This window comes from Rattus norvegicus, chromosome 2 (genome assembly GCF_021556685.1).
Source record: "Rattus norvegicus strain SHRSP/BbbUtx chromosome 2, alternate assembly SHRSP_T2T, whole genome shotgun sequence".
In the NCBI taxonomy this organism is placed as follows: domain Eukaryota; kingdom Metazoa; phylum Chordata; class Mammalia; order Rodentia; family Muridae; genus Rattus; species Rattus norvegicus.
The window spans coordinates 214,563,006-214,575,776 of record NC_141535.1 but is presented as its reverse complement, the minus strand read 5'-3'; positions in this window follow the sequence as shown (position 1 = coordinate 214,575,776).

The window sequence follows — 12,771 nt, the reverse complement described above, 5'->3', positions numbered from 1 at the left end:
GAAACCTATGTTGTTGTCTGCCTGTAGATGTTGCTTTCTTAAAGGTTTGCAGCTTGCTGAATTCTGCAAGTTGTTTTTCCAAATTCACACAGTTTCATGCTGGCCAGGTTTCAACATATAGTTTTCTAACCCTTAATTTGGTTTCTTTTAATTTTGAAAGTGAAATGAAATATTCGATTTTGTTGGCGACATAGAAAAATTGTTAAACACTTAGCAAAGTATAAAAAGATAAGATGCCATGTATTTGCTACATGTCTTGGGAATGTAGGGACATTATTATGTAAAGGCATTCCATAAACATGTAGTAAATATGTGGCATCTTATCTTTTTACACTTTAAATGCTTATCAATTTTGTTATTTCTCCTCTTCAGACTCAGTGATAGCTGCTCTCTCCTCATTTTTTCTTTCCCCTCTCTTTTATTCCCCAGTTGGTTTGTTACCAGCCTAACTAGCATGTCCAAGCCTGACCTGAAGGGAGTAAGCTGGGAGGCTATGAAAACAGTGACTGGCGGTCACACAACCAGAGGATCCCCAACCTCTTGGATTATTTTACTGATATTCTGTTTACTTCCCCTAGTAATCTGTGTGTTTTTAAATTTATTCCTTTTTGGATAGAAAACAATTCTGAAAAGTGAAATCTTTACATTTATTAAGACTTTTATTTGGACACAAAAGTTTATATCTTTGAGAAAATAATCCGTGTCCAAGTGAAAGAGGCAGCTGTTTAGTCTAACATAATGCCCCATCTACTTAGTCATGTTCTACAGACTTACAGATACAAACTCAGGGACATTGAAATTGTGGCTATCGCTGTGAATTTTGACAATATTTCCTTCCAGGTTTAAATTAATATCTGGATGTTCTGCTTAGTTCTAAGTAGTAAATGTTCTAAAATTATACTTAAGTTATACCTCTTAAGCCTGCTTTTCTTGGTACATTTACTAAATTCTTTCACTGAAATGACTTGATTCATATAAAGATTGGTGACCGAGAATATGAGAGAAGGAAGAGAAGAAACTATAAACACTGATATATTTATGGACTTGTTAGTATCTCATTTAATCTTTAAAAAGTTAGGTATGACCTATTTTATTACTGTTTATTATTCGATTTGGGGTTTGATTTTCTGAGACAAGGTCTTATGCTTAGAACATATTATGAAGCCAAAGATGGCCTTGAATTACAGAACTTTTTGCTTCACACCCCAAGGACTAACTCTGAAACTTTTCATATATTTAGATAATAAATCTATATTTATCTTTTAATGTGATCAACAATAAGTTAAATAATTCTTGTAAAATGCACACGACAGAGTCTGACGTAGTACCTATCAATCTAGGTCCACAGCTACTATCATTTAGTAAGCTTCTTGTTTTACCCTGATTCCGTGTTTGAACTGCATCATTTTTACAGTTATATTTAGCATAAAAGGTACTTCTTTAATCATTACCAAGTTGATGGCTTGACAGCAAAGTTGTAATGAAAGTTGTTACATAGTGAGTCACATGTGTCAGAAAAAGGACAATTTTCATACACTTCACCTACAAATGTCATTTGACTTCTATGAGTGACATTGCTAGGATTAGATACAGATTTCCTAGAGTAGCGAAAACCATCATAACATATATACATGTTCTACAATCAAAAGAGTGTACATAAATATTAGATAATTAAAATTTATTAGTAGTTTTCATTATATCTAATAGAAACACTGAAATTAAACTATGGTTATGCAGTTCAAAATTGTGCTGTTAACAGAGATCTACAGGAACTGCATGATTGTTACAAAATTTCAAAACCAAATCATTGCAAGTGTTGTTCTTACATTAACTTTTCTCAAAACTCCTTCAATTCCAATGGCTGCATTAAAGCAATTAATAAATTATGAGTGGGTAAAACTCAATGAAAGGGTCTAGAAATCTTCATTGAGAGAGCTCTTATTTCACTGGAACTGACATTCAACTGGAATGGGGGTTTCATTTAGAGAAATGTTAAGAAAGCAACAGATCTGGCCCTGACCTTCTGAAGTGTGATGAGTGAATGAGACTGCACATCCTGAAGAGGGATGTGAATTCTTAGGTCATCCAGAGCCCGCCCCAGCTAGGAATCTATCCCATCTGCAGACATAAAACCCAGTCACTATTGCTGATCCCAAGAAGAACTTGCTGACAGGAGCCTACTATAGCTGTCCCCTGAAAAGCACTGCCAGAGCCTGACCAATACAAATTTGGATGCTCACAGTTAACCATTGGACTGAGCACAGGGACTCCAATAGAGAAGTTAGAAAAAGGCCTGAAGGAGCTGAAGGGGTTTGCAACCCCATAGAAAGAACAACATCAACCAACCAGACCCCCCAGAGCTCCAAGGGACTAAACCACCAGCCAAAGATTACACAGGGGGTACCCCTGGGTCCAGCCACAGATGTAGCAGAGGATAGTCTAGAGAAGAGGGGCATCAATGGCAGGGAGGCCATTGGCCCTAGGATTGCTTGATGCCCCAGTGTAGGAGAATGTGAGGGCAGTGAAGCAGTAGTGGGTGGATAAGAGCATGATTATAGAGGCAGGGGGAGGGCAGATGGGATAGGGGGTTTGGGGAGGGAAAACTGGGAAGGCTGATGTCAACATTTGAAAAGTAAATAAATAAAATAACCAATAACCCCCCAATATGAAAAATATTTGTCAGTTTCCTTTTGAATCAGAGTCAATAAAACTGCACAAAGCATAATCACATATAATTTTGGTTCAATTTCCTAGTATGCCCTGAGGACTATCTCATTCACAACCAATTCTTTTCTAAATTCAAGACCATTTTTACTTTATACTAGGAACAGTACATCATTTTATTGAGTGTGCTATAATTCTTGGATGAGAGTTCTGAAATGATCATTTGAGTAACTCAAATTCATCAGAAATAGAATTGTAAAGTCAAGGACAGAGAGACTTCCATATCCTCTCTTCAGTCCAAGAAAATAATTATATTATGAAGATGAATAGGATATTTTTATTTTTAAGAAGAGACTGTGGTATCCATTTTATAAATCACTAGACAAGCTCATAATTTCATGTCTTTATTCCAAAATTGTAATCTTTACATTGTATGATTCCCATAGATTCTTGTTATTAAACGTCAATTGAAATTATTTTGATGTCCTTCTATTATATCCACACATAATATTTGTACTGATTCAGAAAGTTAAATATCACTTCCTTATTGTTTTTGATTTTCTTTTACACAGTCATGACTTATCTCTTCACTTATTTGGGTTTTTTTTAATATTCTTCATGGACTAGGAACATAGCTCAGTGGAAGAGCCTTGGCCTAGTACACATTATACCATGGCCAGAATCACCATAACTACAAAATAGTACTTTACTAGAATATTATTATTTCATTAATCATTCATTATTAATTTCATTTCTTGATAGTATATATTTTTGGGCAATTATAAATAACATACACATAATCTAAACACCTACCCAGTACACACAGATCAAATGTAAGTATCAAATTGCTTTACTAATTATATAAAAGATTTTCCATTAAATTGTTGTAAAATACTCTATTTTTATAAAATATTTTGCTACTTTTAAAAGGCCTAAAAATCATGTATATATGTATATATATAATATTTTTCTTTGATAGAAGACAATTGATAGAAGTTACATATCACACTATTAGTAATTGTAAATTTATTTATTTGAAACAGATAGCTGTTAAAATAATACTATGAAAAATTATATTATAGTGGAGTGAGTCACAAGAATTGTCAGTACTGATCCACAGACAGGTCTTCATTCACCATAAAAGAACTATACATTAAAAATGATATTTGGAGCCAAAAATGGTAGACCAAGCACATGTGAAATACCTGCACTCAGGAAAGGGGGAGAAGGAAGAGGAGGAAGAGAAGGAAGAGAAAGAGAAGGAAGAGGAGGACAAGGAGGAGGAGGATGAAGAAGAGGAGGAGGAGGAGGAGGATGAAGAGGAGGAGGAGTTTAGAGTTCGCTCTGGCTTACATTGAGCCAACCTCTCAAATTATCTAATCAATCTGCAAATAAATTTAAAATATTTGAAGGTGGATATGTAGCTAATTCAGCGGAGTTCTGGAGCATGCCAAAGCCTGGGTAGAAGCACTAGCACCATCAAAGAAAAGTTAAACTGATGATTATATGAACCGTTACATTCCCATTCCCATTATAGTAGATGAGTTGATCCTAAGTGCCTTAACAACATGAATGTAGAAAACTTATGGGCAGCCACATTTCATTTTGGTCTTAAAAGCACTATACAATACCAGAAAATGGTATTTTCAATGCCTTACTTTTGCGCAGCAAAAAGCCAATAATCTCTTGCATCCTATCTATCTAACGCCTGCATCTATCTATCATCTCTCAGTCTGTCTGCTATCTAGAATATTTATATTTTTTCATTTAATACACAACTATAGTTTCCCCTCCCTCTGCTTCTTTAAGTTTCCATCCATCTATTCTTTTCCCCAGATCTACTTGCCTCCCATTTCCCTTCCCACCTTTTAAAAAAATAAAATTAACTAGATAACATTCTAGTGACATCTTACCATTAAATTGGATACAATTCTAATACTATCTTAGCATTAAATTGTCTCTGTTCTTTCAATTTGTTGAAAGTCAAAAAGGATGGTCACATGCTAAAGTCCACCAGAAATTATTTTCTGAAACAAAGGTATCATATACACTCATGTTCAAGATAATTTAGTTTCATATTTACCAAATTTTAATAACAAAATGTATTCTCCATAGAAGAAATATTTCTCTTTGTGAGTTCTTATGATGTGTGTGTGTGTGTGTGTGTGTGTGTGTGTGTGTGTGTGTGTGTGTGTGTGTATTAATTGCACTCACAGTACCTCTCCCTTAGTTTTTCTGGAGCCTACTTTACTTCTCTACCAATCCAACTTTAGGTCATTTGGCTTGGTTTGCTTCAACCCATGAAGACCAGTTTGTGCTGCCCAAATATTCACAAGTGAGGGGATATTCGTTGGAGCATGATCAACTTATCAAGGACTACACTCTTTTTTATTGGATACATTATATATTTACATTTCAAATGTTATCTCCTTTCCCCCCTCTTCTTCCCTTCCCCCTCCACCTGCTTCTATCAGGATGCTCCCACTTCCAAAACCACTCCCACCTCAACACCCTGGCATTCCCCTACACTGGGGAAACAAACCATCACAGGGCCAAGGGCTTCTCCTCCTATTGATGCCTGAAAATGCCATCCTCTGTGACATAAGCACTTGGAGCCCTGGGTTCCCCCTGTGTACTCGTTGGCTGGTGGTTTAGAGGAACTACATTCTTAAAAACAGCTGCTTTGCTTCTTCCAGAAACAAACAAGAAAATGTCAATAACTCCATTGTTGGGATAAGATTCACTGCCTAACTCCCATCTCCATGACTGGATTTGGTCTGACTTTAGATTTAACACAGGTTTTGTATGTGTTGTTGCTAACAGTTTAGATTCATATGTGCAGCTGGCCTACTTTGTCTAGAAGACCATTTCTTTGTCTACACAGCACCTCCAACTTTTGCATTTTTCTGCTCCCCCTCCCACAATTATCCCCAAGTTTTGGGAAAAGGGGGCAGTGCTATACACATCTTTTAGGATTAAGCATTCTGTAGTTTCTTAGCCCGCACCTTAGCCAAGGTGTAGATCTCCATGTGTTAATCAACACCTACCACAAACAGAAGCTTCTCAGATGAGGGGTGAAATATGCATTAATCTACGGGTCTGCCCATAAGTCATTGAAGTCCATGAAATACTATTTCCATTTAGAAAAATAACATTAGTCTTTTCCTCTGGCAGAAACTATGACATGTGTAGTCATAAGCATTTAGGCTAATACTGGTAGCAAGATGGGTTTCAGTTATGGAGCGGGACTTAAAATCAATAAAGCAGCTGACTGCTTCCATGCTACTCAATCCATCACTGAGGCAATGGGCATGGCTTGCCAGGCTAGTCATTGTTGTGGCTTACAAGGTTCACAGATGGCTTGACTGATAATTACTTTTGTCCCCTGCTAGCACTCACTGCACCTTTCAGCATTGATTGACACACTTATGTGAGTTTCTAAACTTTTATCACAGCAGTGGCAAAGTCTCTTCTATTTCCATCAAAATTAAAATAAGAAGGGTGCTAGTCATGGTGGGGCATTTTTATAACCATAGCTACTTCTGAAGCATAGCCACGAGAACCACAAGTTCAAGGACTGCCTGGACTACAATGTGAATTCAAGCCTGTCCTCTAAAACTGAATGAAAATTTATGTCACACCAGATACCTAAAAATGGTCTGTGGCTATTTCTCAGTAGTAAGTTGCTCGACTACCATTCTTGAGGTCCTGGGTAAATTCTCAGCACTGCCAAAAATATAACTACGGAAAAGGAATAAATAGTGCCAGGAATAAAAGTTTGGATTTTAATATTTACATTTGCATAATATTTACAGAGCATCTTTGATTCTTGAAACATGAACAATACTAATGATTTGTTACTATATTTTATTTTATAAGGTAATTACAACAAGAGAAAAAACTTGATAAAACTATGAAATTTTAACGCAGTTCTCAATTACGTAAAGTCAATTTATGCATCCTAATTCTTAAGTACTCTACTCTAAATTCTACTTTGACAGACAACTGAATCAAAAGGGATGGGGCCGATTTTATGGTACACATTGCACTGTCATTTCCTGGCACGACATGTTGTGTTTATATGATAGCTTGTTATAATTAACATTTTAAAGAGAAAAATAGTCCTGTCAATTACATGTCAACCATGATACATGCCCCTCAAGAATGGATAGCTTTGAATTGTTTACAAGTCTTGCAAAGCATAGCCGCAGAGTCACTACAGAGTGACTGACGTGTGCCATTGACAGATTGCTCCCTCTTCCCCTGGAAAACTATCTCTGTGATATATTTAACATGTGACAGTCAACATACGGACACTGAAAAGAAGAGAACTCTGTAAATTTTTAAATTTTAGAAGATTTTAAACATTTAAAGAAGAATATTTGAAATTCAGAAAAGAAAAGCTTTTCCTTCCAGTGTCAACGTAGAAAGAAAGAGGAAGTCCAGTGAGAGGACTCAGTGGGTGAAGTTGGTCATGCTAGACAATAGTTGTTCCATGAGGAAGACCCACAAAAAACAGAGAGCTGACTCCTCCAAGTTCTACTTTGGCCTTCATATACACAACATGGTATGCATAAAATAATACCCACAAACATACAAATCACAAGAACTAAATAAAACATTTTAAAGAAATGAAACAAAGTAATTGTTTTTTCAAGTGCTGAAATGTCACAAGTTTCGTGAACTAGAAGCTAACCTTCCCACAACCTTTTTGTCCAATTGGTACATTCTCTTTTCTAGACACAGAGGACCATGTGTTTTTTATTTTTATTGAATTGTGGAGCTCTCATTGTTTCCTATGTGAAGTAATGTTGATATGAGACCAGACGCATTAATGTTCCTTTTCTATAAGAAATGTGAACTTACTTGTATAGAAAACGAGTCCTTTTTAAAGACTGTAGCCTTAACGAGCTCATAATCATCTATCATGCAACATAAAATCTTAATAATCTTTGCAAGACAGTTGCATTAAAATATAGTTACATACGTGCATGGACTTTGCACATAATGCCTGGCAGCAGCATCACCCAATACAGGGGAATTTCCTGTAACTTTGTTGTCTTTAGACTTGACAGAGAGCCAGTACAGTTGAAGAATCACATTTCAATTTAATTGAAGGACTGTAAATTCATTTAAATGCCACATTCCGCAAGAAGCTACTGCATTGATGGCAGGCATTCACAAACCTAATTTGGGGAAGAAAAGAAGTCCTCTCATCTTGAAAGTCAGGGAGGAATGTCTCATGAGCCCTGGGTGTTTCACCAAGTTCTCCAAGAAGAGTTTGAAATCACACCATGAAGCCACAGATCCTGGGCAGTGCTGAAATCATCAGTCAATAAAATAGCCAAAAAAAAAAAAAAAAAAAAAAAAACACTGAAAGCAAGTTAGAAGTGAACACCTCAAATTAAAATTTCCATGTCTATATTATAGGTTTTCCCTCCAAATTGCTTCTATTTGAAGGTACATTAATTTTTTAGTTTTGTTTTACCGTTAGATGTGAAAAAATACAACCATCACATCTCACAAATGAAGACAGTTAAGGGCATTAAAAATTGGATTTATTTAAAACTACTTTAATGCATAATTCTCACCATTTTTACAGGATGTAAAATATGTTCCTGTATCATTAATAAATATGATAAAATATTAAACAAATACATTTTAAAGTTAAAGAAAATTAAATGCTACAATGGAGTCATCTCTTTGTGCTGTGGTTTGGTCTGTTAGCATTCTGCTGCAATCTGGAAATATAGACCATTCCGGAACTCCATTCTCAGGACTTTCTTCCCCTAATCCTCAGAATGTGCAGCTATGTTACACTGAAAGTTTGATCTGTAGGTAGGGCAAAGTGGCAAAGCCACCCGCCTGATATGGTGATACCTGCACACATATACATAGCCTTGCTAATAAAATAAACATGCAGTTAGGGTTCTCTGCCATAAAATTCAGAGAACATGCTCAATTTTCCCCAAATGGTGCCACCTTACACTGTGAGGCCCTAGAAATGAAGTCTCCTTAGTTAGAGACAGGACACAGGGTTCCAAGGTACAAAATCAAATCGTACTGTTATTCAAAGGGATGGAATTAGGCGATCATAACGGCTAGAAAGGAAACTTCAAGGAGATTCCAGGCCTACTACTGCACAGAGGGCTATTTTATAGCAGAAATGTTCCGTTAAGGACTCCATGTTAAGAGTCCCAGAGAACAAGATGTGACGACAGCCTTGGACACACAAAGTGAAGAAGCATCTGGACCCTAGAATAACAACTTGCGGAACAATACAATAGTGCAAGTCCTGGGAGAAACTGTTGGGTTTGTGGTGCTTTGTCTAAGAGCAATAGCAAACCGGCACCCATTCTGAGACTAACGGTTTATTCTTCATTTGCTAACTTGATTGCTGAACTACGCAGTGAGAACGAGTCAATAATAATGACTAGTGATAGCACAGTGTTTTTGTCAGTCTTTATTTATAGTACCTCCAAAGTAAGTTAAGGAATCAATACAGAAATACAGAAATTCTAAGACTAATGGCTTCTGCTTAAAATTATTAGCATGATGTGTAGCTGTGAGATATTTACTCCGTGATTTCTCCAATGTATGAATCGGAATTTCTTTTTCATTTTCAAAAATAACAATTTCGAGACATTGATTTTTTTCCTTTCACCCAAATGAATCATCTAGGCTTCTTCTAATGCTGGATAAGAACTAAGAAAAATGAACTATCTTAAAGAATAGTCACACAAAAGAGATGCGATATGAATCATTAATTATGACATTGCATAAAACTAGGTGGGTGAAGAATGAAATAAAGCTCATCTTTTAAACTATGCGTTATCATCTTAAAATTTGTAACACCATGCTCACTGACATCGCAAATTTTAATTTATTTCATTTTTAATTAAATTATAATATATCATCTCCCATTCTTTATTCTTCCTCCAACACTTCCTTCACCGCCCCCTACTTACTCTCAAATTCGTGGCCTTTTTACTTTAGTTATTATTACAAATACACATATATGAATATAAATATAAGGATAACCTGCATGGCCCATTTAGTGTTATGTACAACTCTTTCTCTTCCTTCCTTTCCTTCTCTCTTCCTTCCTTTCCTTCTCTCTTCCTTCCTTTCCTTCTCTCTTCCTTCCTTTCCTTCTCCCTTCCTTTCCTTCTTTCTTCCTTCCTTTCCTTCTTTCTTTCTCTCTCTCTTTCTTTCTTTCTTTCTTTCTCTCTTTCTTTCTCTCTTTCTTTCTTTCTTTCTTTCTTTTTTTCTTCCTTTCTCTCTCTCTCTCTCTCTCTCTCTCTCTCTCTCTCTCTCTCTCTCTCTCTCTCTCTCTCTCGCTGAACAGTGGTGTTGGATGACCAATTTGGGCCTCATTTCTACAATTAGGGAAAGAGCTACCTGAGATTTCTCCCAACTCCTTTGGCATGGTGTTCGGAATCATCATTGTTCCGGTGGTTTTCATGCAGCTACACTGCTGATATTTCATGGGTTCATGCTCCTGGTTATATCTAGAAGACAGAATTTTGCAGCAGATTTCTGGTCCTGAGACTTTTCAAATACTATCCCTGCCCCCATTTCCACAGTTTTCTGATCCTTAGACATAGTAGCTGTGTTATGCATGTATTCCTTGGGATTGGGCACCCCATAGTCTCTTATTTGCATCATTTTGACTTCTAGATTTATTTAATGATCTCCATCTGATGCTAAAAGAAACTTCGTTGATGATTTGAGAGCTTCACTTATCCTATAGCTATAAAAAATATTTAGAATAAAGCAGAAACGTATACTGATTTAGCAAATCAACAGTAGCAGATTCCCATCAGAGGTCCATCATGTCACTACCCAGGAGTGTATAGCTAGTCTCTCAGAACAAAGTGTGAGCTCTACCCTGTTGAACAGGCCTTAAATCCAACTGAACAACTGTTATTTACCAACAAGATGAGATGAGTGCCACTTTTCCATCTTTAATGATTTCTTGCCATGTTTGTCATTGTTGTGGGCCATCAACATCACCCTGGGATAGTGCTATTGATGGCTTCCTAGCCTTGACAGCTGGATACGCCCCCCCCCCCAACTCATGAAAGCCAGGCCACAGAGAACAGGCTTTATGTGTCAGTTCCAGTTCAAGGCATCTGAGGCCCGTTTTAGAAGTACTTCTATAAGAGGGATTTTCCTTCAATTTCTGAAAGGCAACCAAGGGCCTGAGCCCTTGGTTGTGTGTATGATTTCAGAAATTTGTATGCCTCCCTTAACCAGAAGCAACAGGAAAGAATGCTTCCCAGTACTGGTACTGGAGTTTTTGCTAGCTAGTCCGTGGTTCTTCAGGGTAGATTAGCAAAACTTCATTTAAGCCACGTGTGTGTGTGTGTGTGTGTGTGTGTGTGTGTGTGTGTGTGTGTGTGTGTGTGTATTAAATATAACATTTGATGGCTGCATCTAGCAAACCCAGTCATTACTGCTGAGGCCAAGAAGTGCTTGCTGACAGGAGCCTGATGTCAATGTCTCCTGAAATGCTCTGTCAGAGCCTTACTGAAATAGACAATGCTTGCAGCCAACCATTAGACGGAACACCGGGATCCCAAAGGAGTTAGAGAAAGGACTGAAGGAGCTGAAGGGGTTTCCATAGGAAGAACAACAATATCAACCAACCAGATCCCCAGAAGTCCCAGGGATTAAACCACCAAAAGAACACACATTGTCTGGCATCAGTAGGAGGAGTAGCCCTTGGTCCTGTGAAGGCTCGTTTCCCCAGGGTAGGGGAATGACGGGGCAGTGACTTGGAAGTGGGTGGGTGGGAGGGGGAGCATCCTCATAGAAGCGGGAGGCGGGGCAGGGGGGAATGGGAGAGGGAGGAACAAAGAGAGGGGATGACATTTGAAATGTAAATACATAAAATATCCAAGAAAAAAATTCTTGAGTAATTGTAAAATAGGAATATTCCCTGGGAATTTTAAAAATGTCCTTAATGCCATGCATGTCCTTCCTCTCTTTCTTGCCCCCTCTTTCTCCATTCTCGCCCCCCTCCCCATTTTCCTCCCTCCTGCTTTCTTCACTTTTCTGCATTTTCTTCTTCCAATCGTTTGAATCCTGTCCTTCCCTTCTCTGGGGCACCTCTCCCACACCCTGTGGCCCTTTTCCTGATTTCTGTTGTTACTCTAGGTTATAGGGTAACAACTGAAGACTTGGGGCTTGAAATCACAGACAAGAAAGAGCATGTGCCGTTTGTCTTTCTGGATCTGATTATGTCAGATCTGTATACTTCATTATTTCGTTTCCTGTTAGAGCTGAGTAATCTTACACTGTGTTGAGGTACCACATTTTTTTATTATTCATTCCTCATTTCAAGGGCATCTAAGTTGTTTCCATTTTCTACCTATTTTAAATAGATCGGGGAACATCTCTCTGTGGAGCAGGATGTCGAGTCCTTTGTGCATATGACAAGCTGTTGTACAGCTAGCTTGGATGACATTTATTTGCAGCTTTTTGAGAATTCTTCCTACTGATTTCTAGGATGTCGGGAACAGTCTTTCATCCCATCAACAGTGAATGAGAGGTCTCCTTTTCTGCAGCTTCACCAGGTTTTATTGGTGATTGTTGTCTTTGCCCTAGCCACTCTGACTGGGGAAGGTGAAAACTCAAAGTTGTTCTGATTTGTATTTTCCTACCTGCTAAGGATAACGAACGCTTGTTGAGATGTGTTGACAATTCTGTCTTTCCTACTGTTTTATTTTGGCGTCTTTCTCAAATATCAATGGCTGTAGTTATGCCTACTAATGTTTGGGGTTTTGATTTTGTTTCTGTGATCTGCATGTTTTTTTGTGACATCATCATACTGTTATCATTACTATAGCTCTAGAGCTCTATGATATATTTGAAATATGGATATCCATAAATCAATGGTTTTTATGCTCAGAATTTCTTTGAATATACAGGGTCATTTTTGGTTCTGTACGAATTTACATTTTTTTATTCTATTTCTGTGGAGAATGCAGTAACAATTCTGATTGGGATTGCCTTGAGCCTGTAAACTGGTTTTGGTAGAATGGTCATTTTCACAATATTATTTCCACCAGTCCATGAACATCAGAGTTCTTTCGAGTTCCA